Source organism: Eptesicus fuscus, chromosome 4, assembly GCF_027574615.1.
Source record: "Eptesicus fuscus isolate TK198812 chromosome 4, DD_ASM_mEF_20220401, whole genome shotgun sequence".
Lineage (NCBI taxonomy): Eukaryota > Metazoa > Chordata > Mammalia > Chiroptera > Vespertilionidae > Eptesicus > Eptesicus fuscus.
In genome coordinates, this window is record NC_072476.1 from 44,530,344 (window position 1) to 44,558,156 (window position 27,813).

At 35.3% G+C, this 27,813-nt stretch overlaps 1 protein-coding gene and 1 non-coding gene across 6 annotated transcripts in view; one reads left to right on the forward strand and one right to left on the reverse strand.

Annotated features, from left to right (window-relative positions):
- Positions 1-27,813, reverse strand: part of COMMD10 (COMM domain containing 10) — a 144,703-nt gene that overhangs the window by 50,967 nt on the left and 65,923 nt on the right. The window lies entirely within an intron of this gene.
- LOC114232628 (small nucleolar RNA SNORA36 family) lies at positions 5,557-5,690 on the forward strand. Its single transcript, XR_003618707.2, has one exon. It is a non-coding gene; the product is annotated as a small nucleolar RNA SNORA36 family (small nucleolar RNA).

The following is a 27,813-nucleotide window of genomic DNA, read 5'->3' on the forward strand; positions in this document are numbered from 1 at the left end:
TTCTCTCTCATGGATGTTCCTATCTCTTTCTCTCCCTCTCCTTCCCTCTCACTCTAAAATCAATAAAAACGTATATTTTAAAAAGAATCAACCAATGAATGCATAAATAAATGGAACACCAAATCAATGTCTCTCTCTTTTCTCTCTCTCCCTTCTTCTCTCGCTCTCTAAAATTATTTTAAAAATAGAAATACCATATGATTGTGCAATCACACTTCTGGGCTTTTATCCGAAAGATTTGAAATCAGGATCTTGAAGTGATATTTGCATTAATGTTCACTGCATCATCATTCACAACAGCCACGATGCAGAAGCAATCTAAAGTGTCCATCAACAGATGAATGGATAACAAAAATGTGATATGCATATATAATGGAATATTATTCAGCCTTTAAAAATAGAGAAGGAAATCCTGCCATATTCAATAATATGGATGAGCTTTGAGGACATTATGTTAAGTGACATGAGTCAGTCACAGAAGAATAGATACTACATGATTCTTCTTATATGAGATCTCTGAAATAGTCAAACACATAGCAGAGAATATAATGGTGGCTGCCAGGAGTTAGGAAGAGGAGAAATAGTAAGTATAAAGTTTTAGTTATGCAAGATAACTAAATTCTTGAGATATGCTGTACAACACTGTCCCTACAGTTAACTATTTTATTTAGAGAGTAGAAATCATGCTAATTGTTCTTAGTACAATAAAAAAAAAGAGAGAGAGAGAGAGAGAAAAGAAACTCCTGGACCATTACCACTTAGCAAGCAATGGAGAAACAAATAACAAAAAAAAAACACAAAAAACAGATGTACTGAGGCTGCTGTACTACATGGCCTCCTCTCACAAAGCTAAGTAGACAACTATGCTCTTTGAAACCCACTTTCTAATAAATGCAGTTCAGAATACCTAGACATGATAAAAACAAACTTTATTTAGAATACATAGGAGACTGTCTACAAAATCCAGTTAATGACTCTAGGATATTAGAGGCAAGGAAAGAATACTGGATAAAATTTAATAAAATATATACTCAATGGACTGAGCCATAAAGGTATTCTTAAATTAATTTGGTGTCTCAGATACTGAAGTGATCATGTATTTAATTGGGTTTAGGATAGGCTAAAGGATATTTTAAATAAACATCTTTTAAATTACTTTGTGTGCTTTTTCATTTTAAAGAACCCCAAATCTTGAATAACCCATACAGAATGTTACTTTATGTCACCATACAGAATTTTACATCATACACATATGTCTTTTCACTTGCTGGACAAATAACTATGCTTATATTTTGTTGCAAAACAAACCCATACTTGATTATATATTGTCATATTTTGTTTTCCAGTTGTTTCACATATGAATCATTTGCCTCCTCAATTAGATGATAAGCTTCTTTAGGGCAAATCATATTGTCTTATCCTTTTCATCATTAGCAGCTAACACAATGTTGGACTATAGATCTGCTCAATAAATTCGTACTGAATTGAACAGTACCCTTAGTCATTGCCATTTCTTTTCTCTGAAGTACAGTTGAATAGATTTAATGCTGTAGCACTGTCAGCTTTTATACTTCATCCTGCTTCTGTGACCACATTGCTAGAAGAAGGCAAATCTTTATATTGATTCAATGCTGCTCCTGCCAGGATTATCAACAATAATGACAATGCCCCAATGCCAGTTCAAGTGGTAAGTTTTACTATTTACAAATACCTGTCACCTAGAGATTGAACCCAAAATACCTATATCAGACTTAGTCATTTTTATCTGCATTTGACTCAAAACAAATGATCAATCTTAAATATAAGTTCACTGCCTGAATCTTTCATTCTATAAGTGAAAAATTTAAAAATATCAAAATGGGAAATACTAAAAATAATTACATTATTAATTACAGAAACCGATTAATTTATTAATCAATGTCACCCCAATACATTCAATAAAATTTTTAAAAAGAAAAATTATCTAGCCAGTTTTCCTCAGTGGATAGAGTGTCGGCCTGCAGACTGAAGGGTCCCGGATTCGATTCTGGTCAAGGGCATGTACCTCGGTTGAAAGCCCTGGTTGGAGTCAAAATTAATTACTTTTAAAGTATCTAAGTTGTAAATGTTCTCTATATACTGGCATTAATATGCCCAAATGTGAAGGCGAATTAATTTCTTCTAAAGTGAAATTCCTCTACTTTAAATTGTAATGTCTATAGGCAGATATTTATTTTACACTACTTTATAAGAAGATAAAATAATCTATCTTAATCCTATCACAAGCTGGGAGTCAAAATAAAAAATATAATTATCATAGTAAGTTAATTTTTCAATTATAAAACTATGTCTCAATGCTTATTTAATGAATTTTTTTTTCTTTTTCAATACAGAAATATTGAACTGAATTAAGATGTAGTTAAAACTTCCTTAATCAGGGCTAAGTTATAACATGAAACTAATAAAGAGAGAGTCACAGTGATCCTAAAAGGTCCTATTTTAATAAGCTTGAAAGGAAAAGGATCAGAATTCTGACTAAATTGTCATTTACAACAGAAATTCATGAAAAACCACAACTCATGCAACCATTAAAACATTTATTTAAAATCATAGCAGGACTATATTATCTCTTCAGTTTTAATTGAAACGTTGAAGAAGAAAAAAGCAATGACCTATCAAAGGTTCTTTGATAAATCTATTTTATTACACATTTTATATCTTTATTTCTTTTGCTTGATGTAAAAATTACCATATATGAACATAATAAATGATTTTTCTTTCTTTAATTACTTTGCTATGTGAATTAAAATTAAAACTTTGTGTCATGCAAAATAAAAAATAATGAAAAAAAATTTAATTTTATAACTTGGCCGAAAATATGAATGATGTTAGTATCAAAATTGTGGTTTTGTGGTTCACACTATACTTTTTTCATTCCTCCTAACCTCATGTTTTAAAGGTGAATTAGAAGTGTATTTTAAAATCAAACCACTACAATGGCTGTTATCTTTTGGCTGAAAAACTCTTATTTGTACCAACCTCCAATGGCAAAATTGAAAATTTTTTTCTAATTTAAGAAAAGCAGGGAAAAGGCCAAAATGAACACTTAAGAAAGTTATAATGACAGTAACTGTATTCACATTTATCACTACAATGAAAAAAAAAACACCTGCTAATCCTGATCCCTATAAAAAATTTTAAGCTCCATTGAAATGTAAGCATATGTGCATTATTCTGATGACATTTTATTCCCTCTCTTGCCTTGTTGACATTTATAACATGACCCAGTTCAGCTAAAATTACCATAGTGAAAAAGTAGCTTCACTCTGATAAGTGATTTTACCGAGACATGCTGTCTGGTTCCCACTGGTATACACATGCTGACAATCCCTGGGTGAGAGAGATTAATTCCTTCTACTTGTCTTTTTCATGATAAAAGGCATCGATAGTGACTTTTTAAAAATTCCTTGCTTCTAAACTGAGAAACTGAAAAGCTGTGAATGTTAGGCTTCACCAATCAAGTAAGAAAACTAAACCTTGTAACAACACAAGCTAAAGAAAATATCCTAAGCTGATATCTTGGGAAATGAAGATAATAGGAAAGAAATCACCTAAATTGGTGGTCTCAGTATTTCTGGCCATGTTCTCTACTCCCTACAGGTAGTAGTGGACTGGCACCTGGATGGCATATGAGACAAAACATAAAAGTGGAATTTCAAAGATAATACTATTCCATGTTAAATGATCAGGAAGTGTGAATTAAATTAAAAAAATTTGCAGGCAGATTAAAGATATAAAATAAAGGATCTTTCAAGATAGTGTGAGATAGAAGAAAAATACCTAAAAATTAACTGATGGAGAATTTACCAGAAAGTTATTGAAATTATTGGTAGCAATAAAAATGTCTTCTCAAATGAATCCAAGACATGTTGATTGAAAATCTAAGGCTCCATTAAGGGAAATACTATGTAAGAGGCTCAGGGTCCTGAAATAAAGAGAAGTAAAGAGAAAGAATTTCTCTCAACAGGCAGAATCCAGTACTTAAGTAGTGATATTTTTTAAAGTGATCAACTCAAACTTATGCCAAGGATAGTGAGCCTGTAGTTCCAATAGAAACGGGTCCAGTTTACCACCCTTATGAACCAGGAAAGCAAAGAGAGTGAAACTCAGGTACAGTATACAGAGCAGTTAACTTACCTGCACCTTGGGCCTGGGACACAGAAATAATGAAAAGTAGAAAGAAATGAAAGTGAAGTTAGAGCGTTCTGAAAAAAGAGTGTTTCATGCTTTAAACTATCAAGATCAGCAATTTGCTTATATGTAAAACCTGTAATAGCAGATTAGGCGTTATAATAAATCATAATTACTATTTCTAAGAATAAATATGGATTTAAGTGCTGCTGAAGTTACTCTGAATTCAGAGGTACCAGGATGTCTGTGGCAGGATGTATGGCAGAGTTGGTAACATATACCAGCTGTGTCATGACCTGACTTGCACAAGGAGTGGAAACATAAGAGCAGCTGACTTGAGGGCAAGTAGAAGGAGAGTAGAGAAAAGACTAAGCCTGGGCCTATGGAAAGGAGACAAACTGTTTTCATCACGTGAGTCATGATGTACAACCACAGCAATGATGACCAAAGCGAATGCCAAGCAATATTGAAAGATCCGAATTTGCATGTGAGAACACCAAAAGACAGTGTCTCTAATAAGGAAGGAGCTATACAGGACATAGATTACAGAGGCAGTGATTAGGGTCGGCCCTCATGCTGACTGCATGAGAAGACAAGAGTCAAGGAACATGTGGGGCCTGTGTGCACTGGTGAAATAGCACGCATATAAAAATAAATGGGGTGTATTGTACAGGGGAGGTGGAAGCCCTGCATTATACAGGAAGGGCATGAACAAATATAATTGAGTTACTACTGTTAATGTGACTACATATGATCCCCCAGAATGGTGAGGTATGGAGAAACTCAGGTTAGGCTCAGTTTGTGTCTTGAATGTCTGAAAATGTTTATCCTGACAGACATAATGAGGGAAAGAGAATGATTTAGAAGAGAGTGGAGGTAAGGAGAAGATTAAGTCCTAGATTAGACTTATTCCAGATTACTGAGAAAAGCAGTCTTATACTCTATGACCCTTTTTATGATATTCTTAATGGTGTTGTCTGGGGTGGAGATGGAGGTTTTCTTAACAAGATGATGACAATCACAACAAATGATATTTGCCTAATGCCAGCTACTGTAAAACACACTTAATTATTTATTAACTCAATGAATTCTCACTACAGTGTTAGAAGGTAGATGCTGCTATTATTAACCTCATTTGATTAATAATGGAACTGAGTCAACTCATCAGCCATCTGCACTTTGTGTGGGAGAAAGATGAACCTGGACAGGCTTCACTGTCAAAGTATGGAGCCCAAAGCCGGCACAGTTACCATCAACTAGGAGGGAATCCTTAGAGGCAAAGAAACAATAGAAAGAGAGAGGCTAAATCCTTGAGCTAACAACCAAATTTTGCAGGCACAAGGGGAGACCTATAGCTGTTCAGGCTAAATTCATAAAAAATATGGGTTCCAAAGTGTTGAGTTCAGTTCAGGGCAACTTCCCTGTTCTGTTAATTAAACTTTGGGACATTAAAACACAGGCCAGGGGAGATGACTGGATAGAAAACATTGTTCTATTCACTTACCTCCCAGCCTACAAAAATGCAAAAAAAAAAAAAAATATATATATATATATATATATATATATGCAATGGGAAGCTATATATATAGGCAATGGGAAGCTATAATCTGTACACTGTGCAGAGACATTTGCAGTTTCAATTCAAGCAAGTTTACTGACTACCAGATCAAAAAAACCAAGGTCCTCAAAAGCATATAACAAAACTCAGAGTCGCTTCAACATGCAGGGTGAGGCAAATGTAGGTTTATAGTTGTGAGTAAACAAAACAGTTTATTCTTGTATTATTAATTACTGTATTATTTTCCATATGAACATCTGTAAACCTACTTTTGCCTCACCCTGCATATTGAAGTGACTCTGAGTTTAAGTATAAGTAACATTTTCCATTTCTTTGCATGTCTAGAAATATTTAAGGAAAACGTTATAGTAAATGAACATACAAAAAAAATCTCAAGAGAAAAATGGAAGCTAAAAAAAAAAAAAGAGGAGACTCTAGATCTGAAAAATACAATAACTGAAACAAAACATTTACCAAATGAACACAATAATAAATTGGAGATAGCAGGGGAAGAATCAGTAAATTTGAAGTTGAATTAATAGGAATTGCCCAATCCAAAGGTGAAAGAGAAGAAAAGACTGAAAAAAAAATGATTATAACACCAGAGACCTGTAAGACAGTATGGACTAATCCAACATAAGTATAAATGGAATCCTAGCAGAACAAGTGATAAAGGGAAATTTAAAATATTCATAAATATAATGGCTAATAAATTCCCAAATTTGATGCAAAATAATAGGTTAAGACCCAAGAAATTCAGTGATATCTAAGCAGGATAGATACTAGGAAAATATATGCTAGAAACAACACAGTTAAACTCCTGAAAGCCAAAGATAGAAAACTAATCTTGAAAGAGACCAGGGAAATTCCATAAAGGGGAAAATGAAAACTGATAGCCAAACTCTCTTCAGAAGCTAAGGGAGCCAGAGAAATTGAAACAACAGACTTAAAGTACAGAAACCAAGAATTCTATTTCCAGGAAGTTCATCCCTCAATAATAAAAGTAAAATAAGGACACACTCAGATAACAAAAATAAGAGAAACTGCTGCCAGCTGACTTGAATAATAAAAAATGCTAACAAATTCTTCAGTCTGAATGATACTAAATGACAACTAAGGTCTACAGAAAAAAAGGATGAGTAAATATACACATAATATAAAGAGTATACAAAATTCTCCTTTCTTCTCCTAATAAAAAAACATAAAAGATTATTTAAGGCAAGAGTTATACCACTATATGAACTTTATGTTAATAATAATATAATAATGATGATGATGATGATGATGATGATGATGATGATGATGTATTAACATCAGTCCATCTATTGTAATAAATATACCACACTAAAGTATAATGTGAATAGTAGGAGAAACTAAGCAGGGTGAGAAGGGATAGATGGGAACTCTGTACTTTCTGTTCAATTTTTCTGGAAGCCTAAAATTGCTCTAAAAATAAAGTCTATAAAAACTTTAATTACTAATATAGGGTAATATAATAGTGATTATACCATAACTCTAACTTTCGAATAACTGTTTGGTGCAATAGCAAACCGAGCATCACTAAAGAAAAAACAAACACCTAACAAACTAATAGTAATAAAAGAAAATTTCCAAAGGACATACAGACATGTGCCATACATTTCAGTCAACAATAGACCGCATATACTCTGGTGGTCACATCCTATCTAATAAAAGAGTAATATGCAAATTAACCACCACTCTGCTACACCCACCAGCCAATGAGGAGCGAGTATGCTAATTAACCCATCCAAGGTGACTGCGGCCACGGAGTGAGCAGGAGGCTTGGGTTTCCCTGGCAATGGAGGAAGCCAAGCTTTCCAAACTCCCTGGCGGGCCCAGGCCTCCACTCAAGGCTACAAAGTTTCAATTATAGAAGATAAATAAATCCCAACAAAAATGGCGGCAGCCACTGAGCTGGAGAGAGCAGGAGGCTTGAGTTGCCCCCGGTGATGAAGGAAGCCAAGCTTTCCGCACACCCTGGCAGGGCCAGGCCTCCACTCAAGGCTACCTTATTTTAATCAGATGATTTCAAGTGTTGCCTTTTAAATCATTCCAGTCTGGCTTCACCTCACCTCACTGCCTCCATTCCAATGATTATGAACATCTTTCAGAGATCCCCACAATATGTTATAGTCTCATCAGGGTTTTTGAACATACTATTCCCACTGCCTAAATTACATGGCTTCTCTCTGGCTCTGACCAGTCTTACATTTCTGCTCATGTCTCAGCTTAGATCTTTCCTAAGGTCCCCTAGAAAAGGCTAAAGCTCCCTGGACTGTGCTCTGAATACACCATGAGCTTCCCCTTCCTAGAATTCCTAAAATTTCTAATTATAAATGTAATGTCTGATTCAACAATATGTTTGCAAGTACTATATTCCTGGAGCACTTAGTTTGAAACTCAATAAATATTTGTTGAACAAATGATGTTCAGGTAAAATATGAATAAACATACTTACTATTTCTTGCCGCACATATTACAGTGCAGTGAAAAATCTTTTCTCTAATTAAAGAGCAGGAAATCATGCTGTCATTTTGTCTGCCCCGATTGCTGTGAAACGTCCTGTTATTTTTGTTTTCCCAAGAACTGAATGAAGACTTAAGTCTGATACTGCAGAGAAGAATGTACCTTGCATAGGAGTGACCTGATACAGCCAGCTAACAATTCTCTGGGTGAATCTAACATTTTAAGGAGAATCTGGCAGTAGTTCACATATCTGCGTCAAAAAATGCCCATGTTTTGAGAAAAAGTGATTTTCCTTAAATTTCTTTTTGTTTTTGCCTTTGAAAGACTGAAAATCTTCACATTGTGGCTAAAAAATTAATTTTTGACTTTTTTCTTTATTTTCTTTATTTTCCTATCACCATTTATCCCCCCATACCCTCTTCCACCCCCACCCTGCAATCACCACACTATTTATCTGTGTCCATGAGTTTTCTTTTTATTTCTTTTTTGCTCAATTCCTCCACCCTATCCCAATACCAGTCCTCCCACCAGAGCTGTCTGCCTGCTATCTATCTATGAGTCTGTCTCTATTCTGCTTGTTAGTTCAGTTCATTAAATTCCACATATGAGTGAAATCATATGGTACTTGTCTTTTTCTGACTGGCTTATTTCACTTAGCATAATGTTCTCTAGGTACATCCATGAATTTGTGACATTAAAAAAAAAAGAAAAATCTTTTCTCTAGCATATATCCTATATAATAAAAGCATAATATGCAAATCAACCAAACTGGAACGACAAGTTGCTATGATGTGCACTGTCCACCAAGAGGCAGACGGACATCCCCCAAGAGGTCCCAGACCGAGAGTGGGCACAAGCCAGGCTGAGGGACCTTCCCACCCAGTGCACCAGGCTTTATACTTTTCTCTAACATATATATATTACACCTCTCATCACTGAATAAGTAAAAATCCACTGATGTTTCTGAAGTAGTTCTAAGATTTAATTTCCTCATGTTTTATCCTGTCTTTTATCTTTTTAAGAAAAATATCACTTGATAAAGAATATATCTGATTCCTGTATAGATGGACAGCAATGCATAGATGGACAGCAAAAATATGTGAAAGATGTCAACTTGAAAGAAATAAACACAGAAAAATAAAACTAAAATAACACAAAATACTATTAAATATTTTATATAGTCTAATCAAGAGCCATCTGCAGATATCAATAAACTAAACCATAATGTAAAAAAAGTCTAAATGTTATTTTCTCTTGAATTCTAGCTTCTTTTGTGAACAAAAGGTCAAAATCAATAACTGAGATAATTTCTTGTAAGATTATCTTTCTGACCAGCCTCATGTTCCTGAATAGAATATTAAATTCACTCAAAAAACACTGTGTGAACTTTGTGACTACAAATAGATTCTATCCTACTTCTAAAAGCACATTTCCATTTAACTAGATGAATCAATGAGTCAACTTAATATTATTTGGAATATAAGAGTTTGATAACCTAATGGGTATAGAAACTATAATTATTAGCCAAAATAATTCTAACCCATATTACTACAAGTTTCTATGTTTTTACAAAGAGAGATTTTAGGATGAGTAGATTTCCAAATTAAACTATTAAAATTTAATTCCAGCAGTCAAAACTAACTTTTCTTAAGATCCACATGAAGTGTCTTACTATTTATCCTTTTCAACTTTGGTAATATTTTCAGGAGACTAGAGTAACAAGATTAAATTGGACTTAATTATGACTAGAGAGGAAGACATTACAAATTCTTAATTGTGCTCTGTGTCCTCCCTCTACTCTACTCTTTAATACCGCAGGGAGCATTAACATTTTCCCTCCGTTCATCACATCTTTACTTGGACTATAGCACAAAGAGTACCAATGCTGGTGCACTGAGGCGTACAGACACCCACTTGCTCACTACAGGACATGCATAGATCAATACATGCAGTCATCAGCTGCCACATAGGTTTTATTTTATTTTTCTGGTGGAATTATCTGTCTCTTTTCCTATCTATCTATCTATCTATCTATCTATCTATCTATCTATCTATCTCATTATTCTTCCTCTGGTAAGAAAAAAAAATCTGAGAAAATAAACAAAAATCTGAGTAAATACCCAGCTAACATGGCTCAACGGTTGAGCATTGACCTATGAACCAGGAGGTCATGGTTTGATTCTCAGTCAGGGCACATAGCTGGGTTGCGGTCTCGACCCCCAGTGTGGGGCGTGCAGGGGGCAGCCTATCAATGATTCGCTCTCATATTGATGTTTCTATCCTTCTATCCCTCTCCCTTCCTCTCTGAAGTCAATAAGAATCTTTTTTTTTTTAAAAAAAGAAAAGAAACAAGGACTCCAAACCACCCTTATTTTCTTCCTGACTTACTACCCATTTAAACAAAGAATGGTGGCTAGAACTAAAACATAACATCCAAAAACAATCAGTGGGGTCACCTCAAAAATAGATCACTAAACTAAAAGTACAAAAAATTTAATTCAAAAACAATTTTATAAAAATAGGAGCTATCTTATAACTTTCAATCTATGCAGGGCCCAAGTGATGCAGTTACATCTACTTTGTCAAAGTTAAACACCAGTAATTTAGTTGTATAGCCTACCATACACCTAGGCTGTATGGTATAGTCTATTGATCCTAGGCTACAAACTTGTACAGCATGTTACTGTACTAAACACTATAGGTAATTGTAACTCGTTGAGTTATGATATTATGATAGCTACAATGTCACTAGGCAAAAAGAATTTTTTAGTTCTATTGTAATCTTATGTGACCACCATGGTATATGAGGTATGTTATTGACCAAAACAATGTTATCTAGTGTGTGACTGTATTTCAATCAATCTCTAGCCCCGTGGTTGGCAAACTGCGGCTCACAAGCCACATGCGGCTCTTTGGCCCCTTGAGTGTGGCTCTTCCATAAAATACCACAGCCTGGGCGAGTCTATTTTGAAGAAGTGGCATTAGAAGAAGTTTAAGTTTAAAAAATTTGGCTCTCAAAAGAAATTTCAATCGTTGTACTATTGATATTTGACTCTGTTGACTAATGAGTTTGCCAACCACTGCTCTAGCCCAAATCACTGCTGTTTAATAAGCACAAGTGGAGGTTTAGGAAATCTACTTCACTTACTTTTTCATAGGATTATAAAATATAATCATATTTCTTCTAAAATTATGATAAAAGCTTGATAACAAAGTGGCACATACTTGCATTTCCATGTTACATGGATTAAGGTCTGGGGTCTTGAGGCCATAATTTAACCACAGGAAAATTATGGGGACATGGAAATGCTAAAAAAAGGATCAGAGATTCATAGATAGCGCAATTCAATTTAACAAATACTGAAGACCTATTATAGCTTGCTTTTAAAGGTCCAAAGAACACCTTGAACAAGGGACTCTGTGTTATAATATCCACTAGAGGCCTGGTGCACGAAATTCGTGTGGGGGGGGGGAGGGGGGGAGTTGTTCCTCAGCCCAGCCTGCACCCTCTCCAATCCAGTACTGCTGGCTCCCAACTGCTTGCCTGCCTGCCTGCCTGCCTGATTGCCCCTAACTGCTTCTGCCTGCCAACCTGATCACCCCCTAACCACTTCCCTGCCAGCCTAAATGATGTCTAACTGCTCCCCTGCTGGCCCAACTGCCATTAACTGCCCTCCCCTGCTGGCCTGGTCACCCTTAACTGCCCTCCCCTGCCAACCTGGTCACCCCTAACTATCCTCCCCTGCAGGCCTGATTGCCACAAACTGCCCTCCCCTGCTGGCCTGGTCACCCCTAACTGCCCTCCCCTGCAGGCCTGGTCACTCTCAACTGCCCTCCCCTGCAGGCCTGGTCACTCCCAACTGCCCTCCCCTGCCAACCTGGTCGCCCCTAACTGCTATCCCCTGCTGGCCTGGTCACCCCCAACTGCCCTCCCCTGCTGGCCATCTTGTGGCAGCCATCTTGTGTCAACATGGAGGTGGCCATCTTTGACCACATGGGGGCTGCCATCTTGTGTGTTGGAGTGATGTCAATTTGCATATTACCTCTTTATTATATAGGATATCAAAATGGCAGTATTGTTTATCTCAGACATTTGCAAAAATCAAATGAGGTGATATGTAAAAGTGCCTGTAACAGGGTAAATACTCAACAAATGGCTGTTAATTCTAGTCTCTTTATTAATAGAACCAATGTGCTTCCTTTCTTTAGTGACAAAAATTTTTCTTGTTTTCAAAATTTAATTCCTAAATCAGCAAAATAGCAACACATTTGTTCATTAATGTAGGTGGTAAATTTAATAACTGTGGGTACTGGAGTTTTAGAATAAATTATTTCTAATCCCAAAATATTAATGTTAGATTATAAATACTTCTTCTAATTCTTCTCTTGCTCATTTTCAACTCTCTCTGTGGATCTGCTTTCTAGGAAATTTGCTTTCCTTAGACAACTCAAAGGTCCAGGAAGCAATAGCTAAAACTTTAAAGACGAAGTGTGATTCTATCAGTTCAAACAGAATATTCACATACACTCCTAATAACCACTGTTTAGTCTGTACTGTACTGTTATTTTCTGTATGATAAGATCTTATTTCTACAGAATGAGTTAAGATTATGTACTTCCATAAAAGCAGGTATTTTCTGAATATGAAAACTTAAAATTCAATCCAAAATTTGCTTTAAAATACTCTACTTAATGAAAAGAGATGCATGTAAAATATGAGAAATTGGTTCTTTGCCTCTTTAATAATGAATTCAGGTATATAAATAATAAGACTACCTAAAGCACCATTCATGTTTTATCAATCATATTCATTCAGTGACACTACACTGCAATAAAATATTAATTCACATAAAAAATACCACTGTATTATGAAAAGGCCACAAATTTTCTAGACTGTAAAGTTAAAATAAGACTGATAAACATGCAGGACATCTTTATTCCTCTAGAGGTATATGCTGTATATCAAGAAAATAAGATGGCAAATGTTTAGTCAATATAAAGAGACTTCTAAGGAGGTTATGGTCCTTAACCTTTTTTGGGTTACAGACTTGATTTTACTCATAAATGGTATAGACATTAGAAAAAAATGCATATGCACATACATATAAAATGTAGCAGACAATCTTAGGAGCTTCATAGCCTTCTGAAGACAGAACCCACACAGGTTAAGAATCTTTATGTAGACCCTCAATATTGAGTGAATATTTTCACTGTGACCCCGGGTCCAGGGCCTGTGATAATTTGTTATTTTGCTGAGGCACACATTTGAATCACACTAAAATAAAGCTGAAAGACTGATATGAACTAGCAAATCACCCAGCTAGTGAGGGAGCCTGGCATTCATATCTCAGTTTGACTTTGGCATCTTTGCAATTCATCATTTAGTAGAATAATTATCAAGACATGCTTTAGTGGTAATCATTAGTATATTCAGGTCTTTGAACTTCTCATAATGAAAAGGGTCTACTGCTTGCATAGACTAAGGCTCTCTGGCAAGTTATATCATGGTGATTCTCTAAAAGAAAGTAGGCTTATAAAAGATAACAAACTAATAAGAGAAATAAAGTACATTATCTCCATAAATAGTCATTTATTAACATATTAAATCCCTATTTTATAGAAGGTACTTCCTAGCCATTGTGTAATTCACAGAGATAAAAGATACAGACTCATTTTTCTAAAAACATTCAATATTATTATGCACCAAGTTTATTTCTGAAAATATTGACTACAAAAAAACACATGACCAAAGTTTTATTACAGTCACTCTTCAAAAAGTAGTTATGTGTCAGGTATCTATAATAATAAAAGGGTAATATGCTAATTAGACTGGACATCCTTCCTGACGAAGCCGGGGCTGGAGGAAGCCAGCCCGGGTCCCGGGTGCCTGCTGGCAGCCCGAGGGAAGCCAGCCCGGGTCCCGGGTGCCGGAGAAAAGCCGGTGCCAGTAGCCAGGGGAAGGAAGGCCTACTCTTGCACGAATTTTCGTGCAACAGGCCTCTAGACCTATATAATAAAAGGCCAATATGCAAAATGACCGAATAGTGAAACGACTGGTTGCTATGATGCACACTGACCACCAGGGGCAGACACTCAATGCAGGAGCTGCCTTCTGGTGGTTAGTGCACTCCCACAGGGGGAACACCGCTCAGCCAGAAGCCGGGCTCATGGCTGGCAAGCGCAGCAATGGTGGCAGGAGCCTGTCCTTCCTCCGCGGTAGCACTAAGCATGTCCAACTGCCAGCTTAGACCACAGGGAGCAGGCCTATGCCATCAGTTGGACATCCCCCAAGGGCTCCCGGACTGCAAAAGGGTGCAGGCCGGGCTGAGGGATCCCCTCCCCCAAGTGCACGAATTTCATGCACCGGACCTCTACTTTATAATATTCTTCAATTCCTATAATCATTAAACTTCTAACCTGGGTTTGCTAATAGATTTCAATGTCTGTACTCACATATACCACTGTCCTATTAAAAGAAACCATTAAAAATCCAGTTAGTTTTCTTAAAATAAAGATGGCTGGGATCATAAAATGTGATGAATTCATTATCTTGTTTCAACAAAATGCCAAGAGTAATTACTTGAAGTAATATACAGGTGGCATTTTTTTTTAATCAGAAGTTCTATTAGACCTATCACCCTGGCCTACCACTTTATACCCTCCTTTCTCCATTTACCCCCCATACCAATGTCCCTTTCCCTAGCACCTCCTTCATTGGAACCTCATTTCTAATCTTCAATCTCCTTGCAAGACCCACTTTGTATAAAGCCCCAACTCCAGGCAATCAGAACCATCACCACTGGCTTAGATTTGATGGTACATTTACTCAATATTCCTCAAAAGACAGAAGGCTACCACACCTTAATAGAATTAGTGATTCCATTCTCCACTCACTCAAAGTATTCTATTTGTACACTAGAGGCCCAGTGCATGATTGAATCATGCACGTGTAGGGTCCCCTACACACTTTCGCTTTCGATCGCGGGGGAGCTGGGTGCCTGTCCACTGGTGCACCAGGCCTTTCGGAAGCCTCCAGCTCGGCGGAGGCTTCCGAAAAACCTGGTGCCGGAGCAGACAGGCACTCAGCTCCCCCGCTTTTGATGGTCCACGGTGGGACGTGAGCTCGCTGTCCCAGAGGCCCCTTCTGTCCGCAGCACAGCCATGGCACAGACGCTGAGCTCGCAGCGCCGCTGGTGACACGAGCTCAGCGTCCCGCTGGCCCAATCGGCTACCCCAGCCACCCCGAGTCCCGCCCCCTGCCCCTCCCACTGGCCCAATCGTGGGCGTAGTGGAGTGATGGTAATTTACATATTACCATTTTATTAGGTAGGATCATTTACTTGACTCAGCCTAATGTTAGTTTGTTGCTCTTTCATTAAGTTAGTTTTTCTAAAGCAGGACTGTCATGTTGTAATATCTTTAAGTATGAAACATATCTTCTTTATAGTACAAAACATTAGAGCATTCTAAAAGTCCCTCCTCATGTCCCCTTCTAGTCCTGCCCCTTCAAGGGTAAACACTATCCTGACATCTAACATCAGAGATTTGAACTTTATATAAGTAAGATTATCATGTGTTCTTTTGCCTCTGGCATCTTTCACTCAACATCATATTTATGTGATTCATCCAGTGTTAAATATAGCTGTAGTTCTTATAGTCTCACTATATATTATTTCATTTATGACAATATTATAATTTATCCATTCTACTGTCCATGGGCACTTAAATAGTTTCTGTATTGGGGCCATCATAAATAGTATTTCTATAAACATTTTTGTCCATGTCTTTTGGTAAACACAGATATCTGCATTTCAGGTAGGCATATTCCTGGAAGTATAATTTCTGGATTATATGGTATATGCATGTTCAATTTTAGAAGATATTGACAAGTAGTTTTCCAAAGTAGGTTATTAAAGCCTAATTTTTGTATTCATTCATTTTCTAAAAAATGTATTAAGCAAAAATGTGTAAAGGTACCACGGTTGACACTGGTGAAAACAGCCAGCCCAGAGTTCCTTTATAGCCACAGCAAACATGTCTTTCTACTTTCATTTTCCCAAATACCTAAGGCGTACCAGGCATTGTTCTACAGTTAGAGACCATCAGATTAATCAGAAAGTCAAAATCCTCACCCTCATCGTTCTCATATTCTAAGTGAGATGGAATTCACAGTGTTGTAGCGAAATAAAAAACACTGAGAATAACAGGAAGCAAACATATAACTGAGAATACAAAGAAAAATAAATAAAAATCAAATAAATGTTTTTTTAAATGTCTAAACAAATTAAGCCCTTAAGTTTTCTTAATATCTGTGATGTAAAGGTGTAAAAATGGCTTAACAACTTAGTTTCTTAAAAGAAGCTTTCTTGACCTTACTTTTTCATGATTTTATATTTTTCCAAGGTCTGAAATAGAAAAGAACATATATACATATAAACACACACATATTTGCATATATGAATACACATATATGCACATATGTATGTATGTATATAATATGTATATATTTTTTAAAACTAATCATGTAACTGAATACATATACTTTTCTTCAACAAATCATGTAACTGAAAGAAAGACTAGAAAAATTACCTAATGAAACAGAATGCTGGAATCTTTTCCCCCAGGTAAGGAATGATTACTGCACTGCTTTTAGATGCCAGAAAAAAAATCAGTAACACCAGATGCTACTATAGGTAGTATGGCTAATTAAGATTTAATGTACTTTACTGCTTCAAAAATTAAATGGGAGGGACTGCAGGGGACTGTTCTATATTGCTAGGAAAATTATATACGGTCAGAAAAATGAAAAGCAAATGTCCATGAAAATTTATGTTTTCTTTCATTTGTTAAAACAATGTTTTCACTTATGAGGAAGGCTCCTCCCTTTCATTTGGAATTTAAAATTTATGTTGTACTTTACAGAGCATTCAGAGTAAGAAGGTTTTGGATACAGCAAATGTATGTCCATCTAGGAAATCAATGTTTAATTTGGAATAAAAAGAAGAGCTGCTGGAGCATGGCAATCATTTTATTACTGTCTGATTTAGCAGCATCTAACAGAGATGGAAAGTTTTATCATGCACCTTTAACTACTAAATTCACAAAACAAACAGAAGGCTTACCATGGGAGGCAGAGAGTGATCAGACTATATCCTCTAGTTACTCTTCCAGTAAACAGCATGTGTTGTCTAAAATTGCTATGGGAACCTGGGAGCTCATGAGGAAAATCGAGTTTTAGTTGAATGTCTTCTTTAATATCCTATACTACAACCTTCAGAGTAAATAAAAAGTTTATGTGCAGACACCCATTATTAGAAAAATCAAATATTAACATTAAAATGGAGTACAATGATACTAAACTTTGTAATTTAATCATGGTTCTGAATTCTTATTAAGCATATAAGTAGATTGATCACATGATATTTGTTTGCATAGAATTGATTTTAACATATTCTGTAAATTCAAGTGAATAAAAGAGAAGACAGATTTGTGCTTCAGTTCCCCTTCTGCCTACAGTATAGAGAATGAAGGTTACATTATTAGATATTTTCTCTTCAAAAATGGCAAGTATTCTTCTAAATATTCAACACAATCAGGAACCGGATCCAAACAGGAAGTTAATAAAGAATTACTGAAAAGGGCGGAAGAGAAAAACACCTAAATGAATATGATATATCAGAAATAATAACTTAAACCTTGTTGTAACATTTCTCTATATGAGCCATCCACAATACTTTTCAGAAAGGTGGAATTTAGTGCAGTATAAAGAGAATTTGATTGAGAGTCCAAATATTATGTTCTAGTTCCCCCCTGTGTTATTTACAGCTGTGTAACTTTGGGTAAATAAAAAACCTTCCTGGCATTTGCTTTACAGACTTAAAAACAAAGAGCAATTTCTTATTCTCTTCATTTAATGCAGCAGTGTAGTCAGGGTCCCTTTACGAAATTAAAGTTATTTCCACAGCAACTAACTGATATCAATACAGTTTTAGGAATTCTTCACAGTATCAGTCAGAGGCAAGAGACTAGCTTTTAAAGGTGAAAATCTAGTAAAAGCATCCACCTATAATATACAGCAAGGAGAAAACCAAAATGTAATTGAAAATTAAACTGCTCCTTCTAGGTTTTCTTTTCTCTCTCCAGCTGTGACTAATATTAAACCTTTCTCATTAAGGGTAACAAAGGACATTTCTGAGGATAACTTCACTCAAGGCTATAAAATGAAGTTTTTAAAAATGTGTGTGAAGTGTGTATATATGTGATAGAAAAATTATCAAAACAACCAATACTATGTGTACAAGATAGAAGAGGAAGGGAGAAGAGGGGAAGGGAAAGAGAGGGAAAGGGAGGGGAGGGGAGATGAAATAAGAGATGACATAAGGTGACTATACTTTTGGTTGTCAAGCTTCCCTTAATAATCACAAGGAAAGCATCCATGACTTTATACTGAACTGACCTGAGAATCAGGGTCTTGTACTTCAATTCTACCTCTACTACTAACTCTATATTTAACCTAGGTAGGTCATGTAATCTCTCTGTGCTTCTGTATCTGAACTGAACTCTACTCAAAGGGTAACTGGTGATTCCATGGAAGCCCATATAGTAATTTACATTTTATTGCACTTTCAGAGAGAAAAAGTAGCAGGTCCTTCCATAAATTTTGTAAACTCTCCTTATAATTCTTATTGGCAAGAAAGATTTTAAAAAACTGTTTACTTGAAATACAATGACATTTTAGCAAGTAAAAAATGTTGCCTAGGGTGTTACTTTCATATTAAATCTGCAAAGCACATTACCATCAGATGGATGGGGGCGGGGAGGGGGAATGAATGAAGTAACCTTTACAGTCTTCCAAAACTAAAGATTCTATGATTGTGAACTAGCCTGAGAAATGTGAAAGAACCCCCACATTTAAAAATGCCAAAAGTGTTTATTGCAGAAAATATAAAAAATGAAAATGATAGATATTTGTTTGCCAAAAACAATAATCCTTTCTTGATTTATATATAGGGGTGGGGCAAAAGTAGGTTTACAGTTGTTCATGTGGAAAATAATATAATTAGTAAATAATAATATAAAAATAAACTGTTTCATGTACTCACAACTCTACACCTACTTTTGCCCCACCCTGTATTCTTATATAAATTACTGACAGTATATAAAGAGAAAACACCATCTAGATGTTATTTTTAAGTAAGCACATACTGAGAGACAGGGACACAGGTATAGCAATGTTCCCAGGCTTTATTTAGAAGATCATCTGTCACACTAAAACAATATCCATTATTTTTGAGGTTTTGTTTAGTGTCATTTTTTCCTGATAAATGTGAAAATTAGTAATATGCTATCCTTTATATATGAAGATATAAATCCATCATGCAGAATATATTATATTAGCTATTTTTCCAATTGTATTACATCATGTCATCATCTATATGCACGTATTTAATATTTCTGTGACTAATAATAGCATGGGGAATGCTTGCATGTAAGCATGCCACACATAACAGTTATAAATAGTAAACTTTCTTTCTTAAAAGTAAGCCAGTCCGATACCAACGCCATAACACTGACTCCTTAATATCATGTAGTAATTACCTACATTAACCAAAGCAGGCATGGGAGTGTTGACAGATTTGGCCATTACATTTTTTTATACTAGAAAGTCATCATTATAGCTTTGTATGTCTAAGACTGTTCATCCATGAACTATTTCTCATTGATATCAAAACAGTTATAGAGGCAAATAATTTTTGCTACTATGCTAAGTACAATTATTCTAATTCTCTGAATATGAAAAGGCTTTAAAATATTCATCTGTACTATATATTATAGATAAAGCAATGGGCAACAGACTCACTTGACCACCCACTGTGTAGTTGTGTACATCTATCCTGGCAATTTGTATAATTTACATTGAGATCAGTTTTCATAAAATGAACAGTCTCAAGTTCAGGAGAATTCTTTGTCTGCTTACCATAACCACATTTCCTCATATTGAGTCAATCAGCTCACCACTGTAAAAGGCTGCAAGTTATAACAGGACTTTTAGAGTGAAATCTTAAACATTTGTTTTTCTTAAATATAAAAACAAAATGAAAAAGCCTGAAATTTCATTTGTAGCTTAATTAGGCTTCAAGTTAAACAGTTCCCAAAACAAGCCAATAATCACGGTACAACTTATAACAGTCAGCAGCCTGAGAATATACACTATTTCATTCTGCTAGAAAAGACTTCTATCATTTTACTAGATGAGTTCTGATTGTTACTTACTTGATTGCCTGGCCCTCATTAAAGGAACTAGATATAATAGAAAAGCAAAGAGAGACAAATTCCACTAAAGAATGAGTTATGTTACAAAAATATATTTTCTTCAAGTTGAAAACAATTTCCCAAATAGAACAAATGTTATGAACAGCAGTTAGACTTCCAGACTCATTTGTAAAAGCTGATATGAGCCTTAATTTAGTTGAACTACAGAACCGTTTTCAAACTTCTAATCTCAGGTACTGGGGACCATTTGGGAACAGGGGTGGCAAGGAGTAGTGTTCATTATTACTGTTATTAAGGTGGGAATAATATCAGCTACCGCTTACTGAGCACCCACTATGTGCTAGGCATTGTGATAAATGCTTTACATGTTTTACCTCATTTAATTTTCATAACCACTATATGAGATAGGTATTATTTTAATCTTACAGGTTAAAAAATCAGGCTTTGAAAAATTAAGTGACTTTCTAAGATCATGTTGCTGGGAAGTGGTTAAGGCATATCCAGGTCCATATGACTTCCAAAGTTATGCTGTCTATCACTACTATATTGCCAACCTTCAAAATACCTACTACTTTCCTTTTCACAGCCCAAATTCCCAATTCTTCAATACAGGTGAAACCAGCTACATATTAGAAAAAAAAATTCTGTTCTAATTTAGACTGGATATAAATAACTAAATCCTAGCAGAAGTAGTAGGATTATGACTTTTAAAAAGGCAACAACTTCAATAGAGAAAAAAGGAGACATATGTAATACTTTAAACAATAAATAATAAATAAATAAATAAATAAATAAATAAATAAATAAATAAAGCAGAACAGAAAAAATAAAATAAAAAGGCAACAACTTAACTCAACTGAATCCAAGAATGGTATATTACGTAGTGAAACAAAAGTAAGCAGAACAGCTTGTAAAGCAAAGTAAATCAGCCCTACCAAAAAAGACATCTATACTTGTCTGGCATCTTTTCTTTTTTGGAAATATCTCTACTCCATTCAGTGTGAATCTGATGTAGCTATCAATCATGTGGTCTTCCTACTCCAATCCCTGGTGGCCATGAGAACCAAGCAGGACCAATATTCCCTTCTCCTCCTGGAGATTTTCAATTCACTGGGAAAACAAAGTCACACTTATCTGAAATCTGGTACTATAAGAATGATGTATATCTGGACACACGCAGTCCATGGAGAGAACCTATCAGAGAATAAACTCTACACAGTCAGAGGAAAGCAGAATTGCAGGATGCGGAGCCAAAGCTGTGGTGAAAGTGCTTGACCCCTTGAATCCTACCATGACTAAAGCTAGAGATTCATCTCATTTCGTAGTACATCTTGGACCAGTAAATCGTGACTAAGTTAATTTGTTAGGTCTCTGACACTAGCACCCAAAAGAATCCTGACTAACATAGGTTCCAGAGTTTTTGCTCTTGAGTTCATCTTCCCTCAGGAGTATTTCCATTAGTTCTTTTCTTCATCCAGTTAAATACCCAAGAATATGGTAAGTAAGAAGAAAATGCAAATCAATTTCAAATCAAGGATGATTAGTAGAAGGTACCAGTAAATATAGGGATATACAATGAAGTTGGGGCAGTTAAAAGCAATATTAGTAAGTATATTTTCCTACTTAAAATATCTATATACAAAAATCTGGAAATAAAATGATTCTCACTTATAAACTCATTTTCAGTCATGGTATTTGATAAAAAAGCACAATTTTACAATGTCAATACTGTAGAAAGTTATATAATAAGGCAACAATAGACTATAAAATGTAGGAATGTACTTATTATAAATCAAATATATCCAATGAGTATTTGTAATATGTTTGTTTTTACTTTTTAAACACATTTTACATGATTTAAATATTATTTTTAAGTTTTTGTTTCCCAACTTGTATTTTGTATATTTAAATCATATAGAAAGTAAAAATATAGTTATCTGAAAGTTTTATAAAATTTAAGGTTTGCATTTTCATGCTTTTCTCTTTTTGAATTAGTACACTTCACTTGCAAGTATTAGTTGCTTTTCCTTTTTAATATTTCAGGTACAAAAGTTACATATAACTTAGAAAATATAGTAAGTTAATCCTAAAAATGTGGTAGCAATATATCATTATGCCAATTCAAGATGATTTGGCATTTACATTCTAAAGAAACTAGAGCTCTTGGTTGCCAGTGACAGAAAACCTAACCCAAACTGGCATACACACAAAGGTAATGTATTGTCTCATAGGATTAAAAAGTGTAAGAGTAGGAATAGCTTCTGGCATAGTTGTATTTTGGCATCAAAATATAAAATCAGGTCTCAGTTTCTCTCTCTCCACCCTCCTCTCAGTTCTACTGTCTGACATGTTGGTCTCCTTCTTGGGCTCCATGTGATACGTGAGGCTGTAGTACTTGAAGCTGCTAGAGCCATCTTTCAAAGTATACTAATATATACTTGCCCAATATGCACCAATCAGTGCATCTAAGGAGATACAATATGCAGACTGCTTAGGTGTAGGGGACATACACCATATCTGAGTTGGAGGGTGTGACTTTACCCTAAGAGAAGGGAAGGGATGGATTCTTCAAAGGAAAACCAAGGGATGTTTTTCAGAATATAGGAATACAAGGCCAATACAAATTATATTCTTTCATAATAAAGACTACGTAAATAAACAACAACTTCTACAAAATCTGCTTTAAGTTTTTTAGTTTGCTGAAAATTATAAACAATCTCTTAAAAATAGTACTCTCTTCATTAGATTTTTATTATTGTTTCTTTCTGATAGCAATAATTAATTACTTAAGTATTGGTAATAATTTTCTCCTTTCAAATTCCTTTTATGTTAACTGAAACTAAGGTTTTTGACAGCTGTAGCTATCAAAAAAATAGAATATATTTTCAAATAGCTAGAGATTAATACATTTTTTGCCAAATATAATTGCACTAATCAGAGTTCTTGGTTGCAAAGAGCAGAAGCAACCCCTGCTAGGCAGAAAAGAACTTGGGTAGGACACAAAAATGATGCTGAAGAAACAGACTTGGGAAACAAGCTGGAATTAAAGAAGTCTAGGAAGCTAGAATTGCAACCGAAACCACACTGGAGAAAAAAATCAGCTTAGGCAGCGTCTACTGAGAATGCTGGCACCCCAACCACTGCTGGCACCAATGCCTCCACAGCATGCTGCTACAGCAGCTAGATGAGGAGATTCTTCACTGTTCCCATTTCTTTGCGTCGTTTTTCTTTCAGATATGAAGCTTCATGCAGAGATTTCTAAACAGTTGAGCATAAGTCACGTGTCCCAAACTCTAGCTATATCAAGAGCCATGAGAGGAACTATCTGCCCAATTTGGCTTTCACAGTGGGAGGCCTCAAGCACTTAGAATAAACCCTAACATATAATGAGGCCTTACTAAATATAATTTATTATTCTCATAAAAGCATGGTTTAAGGAATTATATGGCAAATACTGTTGTACCAAAAAAAACACACAAAAGAAACACAACAGTCCTGGCCAGGTGGCTCAGTGGGTTGGAGCATCGTCCTGTGTACCAAAAGGTTGTAGGTTCGATTCCAGACAGGGCACATATCTAGGTTGTGGGTACCCAATGGGGGCACGTGAGGGAGGCAGCCAATCGATGTTTTTCTCTCACATCGATCTTTCTCTTTCTCTCTTTCTCTTTCCCTTCCTCTATCTCTAAAATCAATAAACAGGTCCTTAGGTGAGGGTAAAAGAAAAAGAAATACAATAAAAATAGTTCCAAAATCACACAATTATTGGTAGAAAACAGGCAAAAACTGATTACTCTGAATCAACTATTTTGGCTCTACTTCCAACAGACAGAATTTCTTAAAAATAAACTCCATTCTAAAAAATAAAAAATAAACTCCATTCTGCCCTGGCCAGGTGGCTTGGTAGGTTGGGGCATCATCCCATATACAAAACAAACAAACAAACAATTGCAGGTTCAATCCCTGGTTGGGGCATTTATGGGGGACAACTGATGGATGTTTCTCTCTCACATCAATGTTTCTCTCTCTCTCTCTCGCTCTCTCTCTCTTCCTTTCTCCCTCCCTAAAAATCAATATAAACATATCCTTGGGTGAGGACTAAAAATAATAATAATAATAAATAATAAATACATAAACTCCATTCCCTATCCCCAAATGTATCCTGCCTGTACAACATACTTGAAGTCAAGTGGATTTAATAAGGCAATAAATAATCCTGGGAGGCAATCCAAATTTGACATTCTGTGGTAGATTATGTCAGGTCATGAACAAATTACTTCTTTCACCATGAGTGGTAATTGGTCAAGTAAATTCAGTCACTTACTGCAAAGTATGTACCAATATCCATCTAGGTTAGTTTCCATTATAGCTATTGGAAATTAACAGCGTCAATCTTTTACTGCAAACTAACAGAATGATGTGTTAGCTCAGTCCTAAAGCTATGGATCTATATTCTTGGAAGGAAAAAGCTGTCATTTGGCTCCTACATTACCAAAGTGCTTCAGTAACTGCAAGGCAAAGGTCCATTATTATTCTCTTAGAATTTTACCCAAGTCACAGAGCAATAGTCTAAAGAAAATAAAGTAAAAAAATAAAAGAAAGTATTTAAGATGAAAATTTGCCTTAAAACATACAGTTATTGTTTTAATTAAAGTACAAGTACTTATAAGCCAGCAATTTTATTTATTAAAAAGTTTGTGTTTTTTAAAAGACAGAATTTAATTATTACAATATGTTTTCTTGACCCAGTTAAATACAAACTACATTCATTTCTACATTTCCGTTGGGAACTTGAATTAGAACATGCTGGAATATATTTACATGTAAATGTTAATACATGAAGTAATTAAGAGAGCCATTAATCTAATCTATTTGTAGTGCTAGCCCATATTCTGTCACTCTTCTTTGTCACATCCATATGTTAGATCAGTTTATGGAGATTGTTTTTACATTAATAATGTAGCTTGCAAATGAAGTAAGGTTACTTTTAAACACTAAAATGTTTTCAGAATTCACTCAAACATTATTTACCAATCCACAAAATATGGTAGCAATCTCTGTGCATATGTGCAGCATTAGATTGTATTTAAATGCACGTTATTATTATTTTATGTATAAATGAAAATTTCACAGAACTAATACACTGTCACTGGTATCTGCTCTTTTATAGATTCATTAATTTATCTTATTTTTAGCTGTAGTTTTAGTTATCAAACCTTTATTTTAAATGTTTTATAATATTTTATTTACTATGTCATTAGGAACTGATACCTAATATATTTATTAGGTAGAAAAGTGAAAATATAATTTATGAGGCCTGTTTTAAATATATGTATTCCTACACTATTTTTAAAGTATATTTTTAAAAGAAATTTGAGTCATTTATCTACATTTAAATTTTTCATTTAGGGGCATACACTCAATAAAAATGTGATTTAATTCAAAATGCCATAAGAAACAAAATACTCAACTTCCTAAGAAAAAATTTAGAATTATTACATATTACATTTTACAGATTTTTTTAAAGTAAAAAGCAGAGGACAGTAAGAAAAAACTTAATATGCTGTGCAGCTATTATTCAGTATTAACAATAATAACTCTAGCAGAGGAACTCATAATTTCACCTCTACTTAAAATTTATTACACTTTCAAGGAAAAGAAGTTCTTATAAGGTTAAAGACATAACTGAGCTAGGGAGGATAAAGTTGCTCACTTATTCAGTCATTTCTTCAACAAATATTTCTTGAGCTCCTTAAAAATATCAGGTCATATGGACAATGAGATCCCTACTTTCTGGAAAATAACATTAAAAGACATGAGAAGAAAGACATTAACTTATTACAAATGTGGTAAGAGCTATGAGGGGGATGTAAAGTAGGAAGACTAAGCCAAGTCAGGTCAGGTGAGGGGAAATCTCTCTCAAGGGATGACAGATAAACTGACAGAAGAGTGGGGACTTCGAGGAGAGTGTTTTCCAAGTATAAGAAACAGAACCTGTCAAAACCCAAAAAGGCAAAAAAAAAAAAGTATATTTTCTAAAATGATGGGAGTGTGTATGAATATTGAAGAGCAGTAGAATGGTACAAATAAAAGGCCAAGGATGCAAGAAAGTTGTTAAACATTAAGCAAGGAAGTGAAACAAATTTACAAAGGCAGTCTGGGTTATAGGAGAAGAAACTGTATTACAGTCTGAAGACCATGAAATAAACAATTTGTTTAAAAGTTTGTAAGAAGATGAGAGAGAGGGTTATACCTCAAATGACAGATGAATTGGTTGGCTACTTTGATTTGATGCTTGGATTCATTTGAGCATGTTTAAATGTTGATAGCAAGAGGCCCAGAGAGAGGAAGATAGTGAAGATGGAGGAGAGAAAAATCACTGATAAACTGAAAGGAATGGAACCCAGAGCTCAGGAAATTATGGACAACTAATAAGCCCAGTGTGTTATTTTCTCCAACAATGCTTCATAACAGATGAAGTCAGACAGATTCATCCAGAGCAAGAGTTCTTGCTGGTGGGTGTAGGGTAGACTAATGGGGAGAATGCTTCAGGACACTGAAAAGATCCATGAAGTGATGAATCAGAGACTAAGACGAATACAGGAGAAAATGAAAACAGGAAGGGTCAACTAAAGAGATCTCAATAAAACAAATTAGAAGGACATAATCAGAGGAAAGATGCCTGTCTATTATTTCAAAGTTGGAAATTTTTTGATGATGGTTCAATATGTGGCTTTGTGTAGGTAGAGATCAATGCTAGGGCTAAGGAGGTCAATGAATTTTTCCACCATGAGTATTCTTTTTGCATAAGACCCTTATCCTTTTATGCTGCTCTATTGGCTAAGAACTCAGAGGGCACGGAACTCCTCCATTCCCGGTGCTCCCAATCATCGCCACAGACTTTAAAAGGCCAAGGAGAAAGCAGAGTGAAACATGAGAGCAAATGGCCAAAACAACCAAATAAATAAACTCATAGACACAGACAACAGTATGGTGGTTACCAAAGGGGAAGGGAGGTGGGGGAGGACTAAGAGAGTAAAGGAGGCTGAACATATAGTGACAGAAGGAAACTAGACTTTGGGTGGTAAGCACACGATACAGTATACAGGAGGTGCATTATTGAATTGTATACCTGAAACTTACATGTTATTAATCAATGTCGCCCAAAATATTTAACTTTTTAAAAAGAAAGAAGTCTGGCGGTGTGGCTCAGACGACCCATGAACCAGGAGGTCACAGTTCAATTCCCAGTCACATGCCCAGTAGGGGGTGTGTAGGAGGCACCTGATAGGTGATTATCTCTCATCATTGATTTTTCTCTCTTTCCC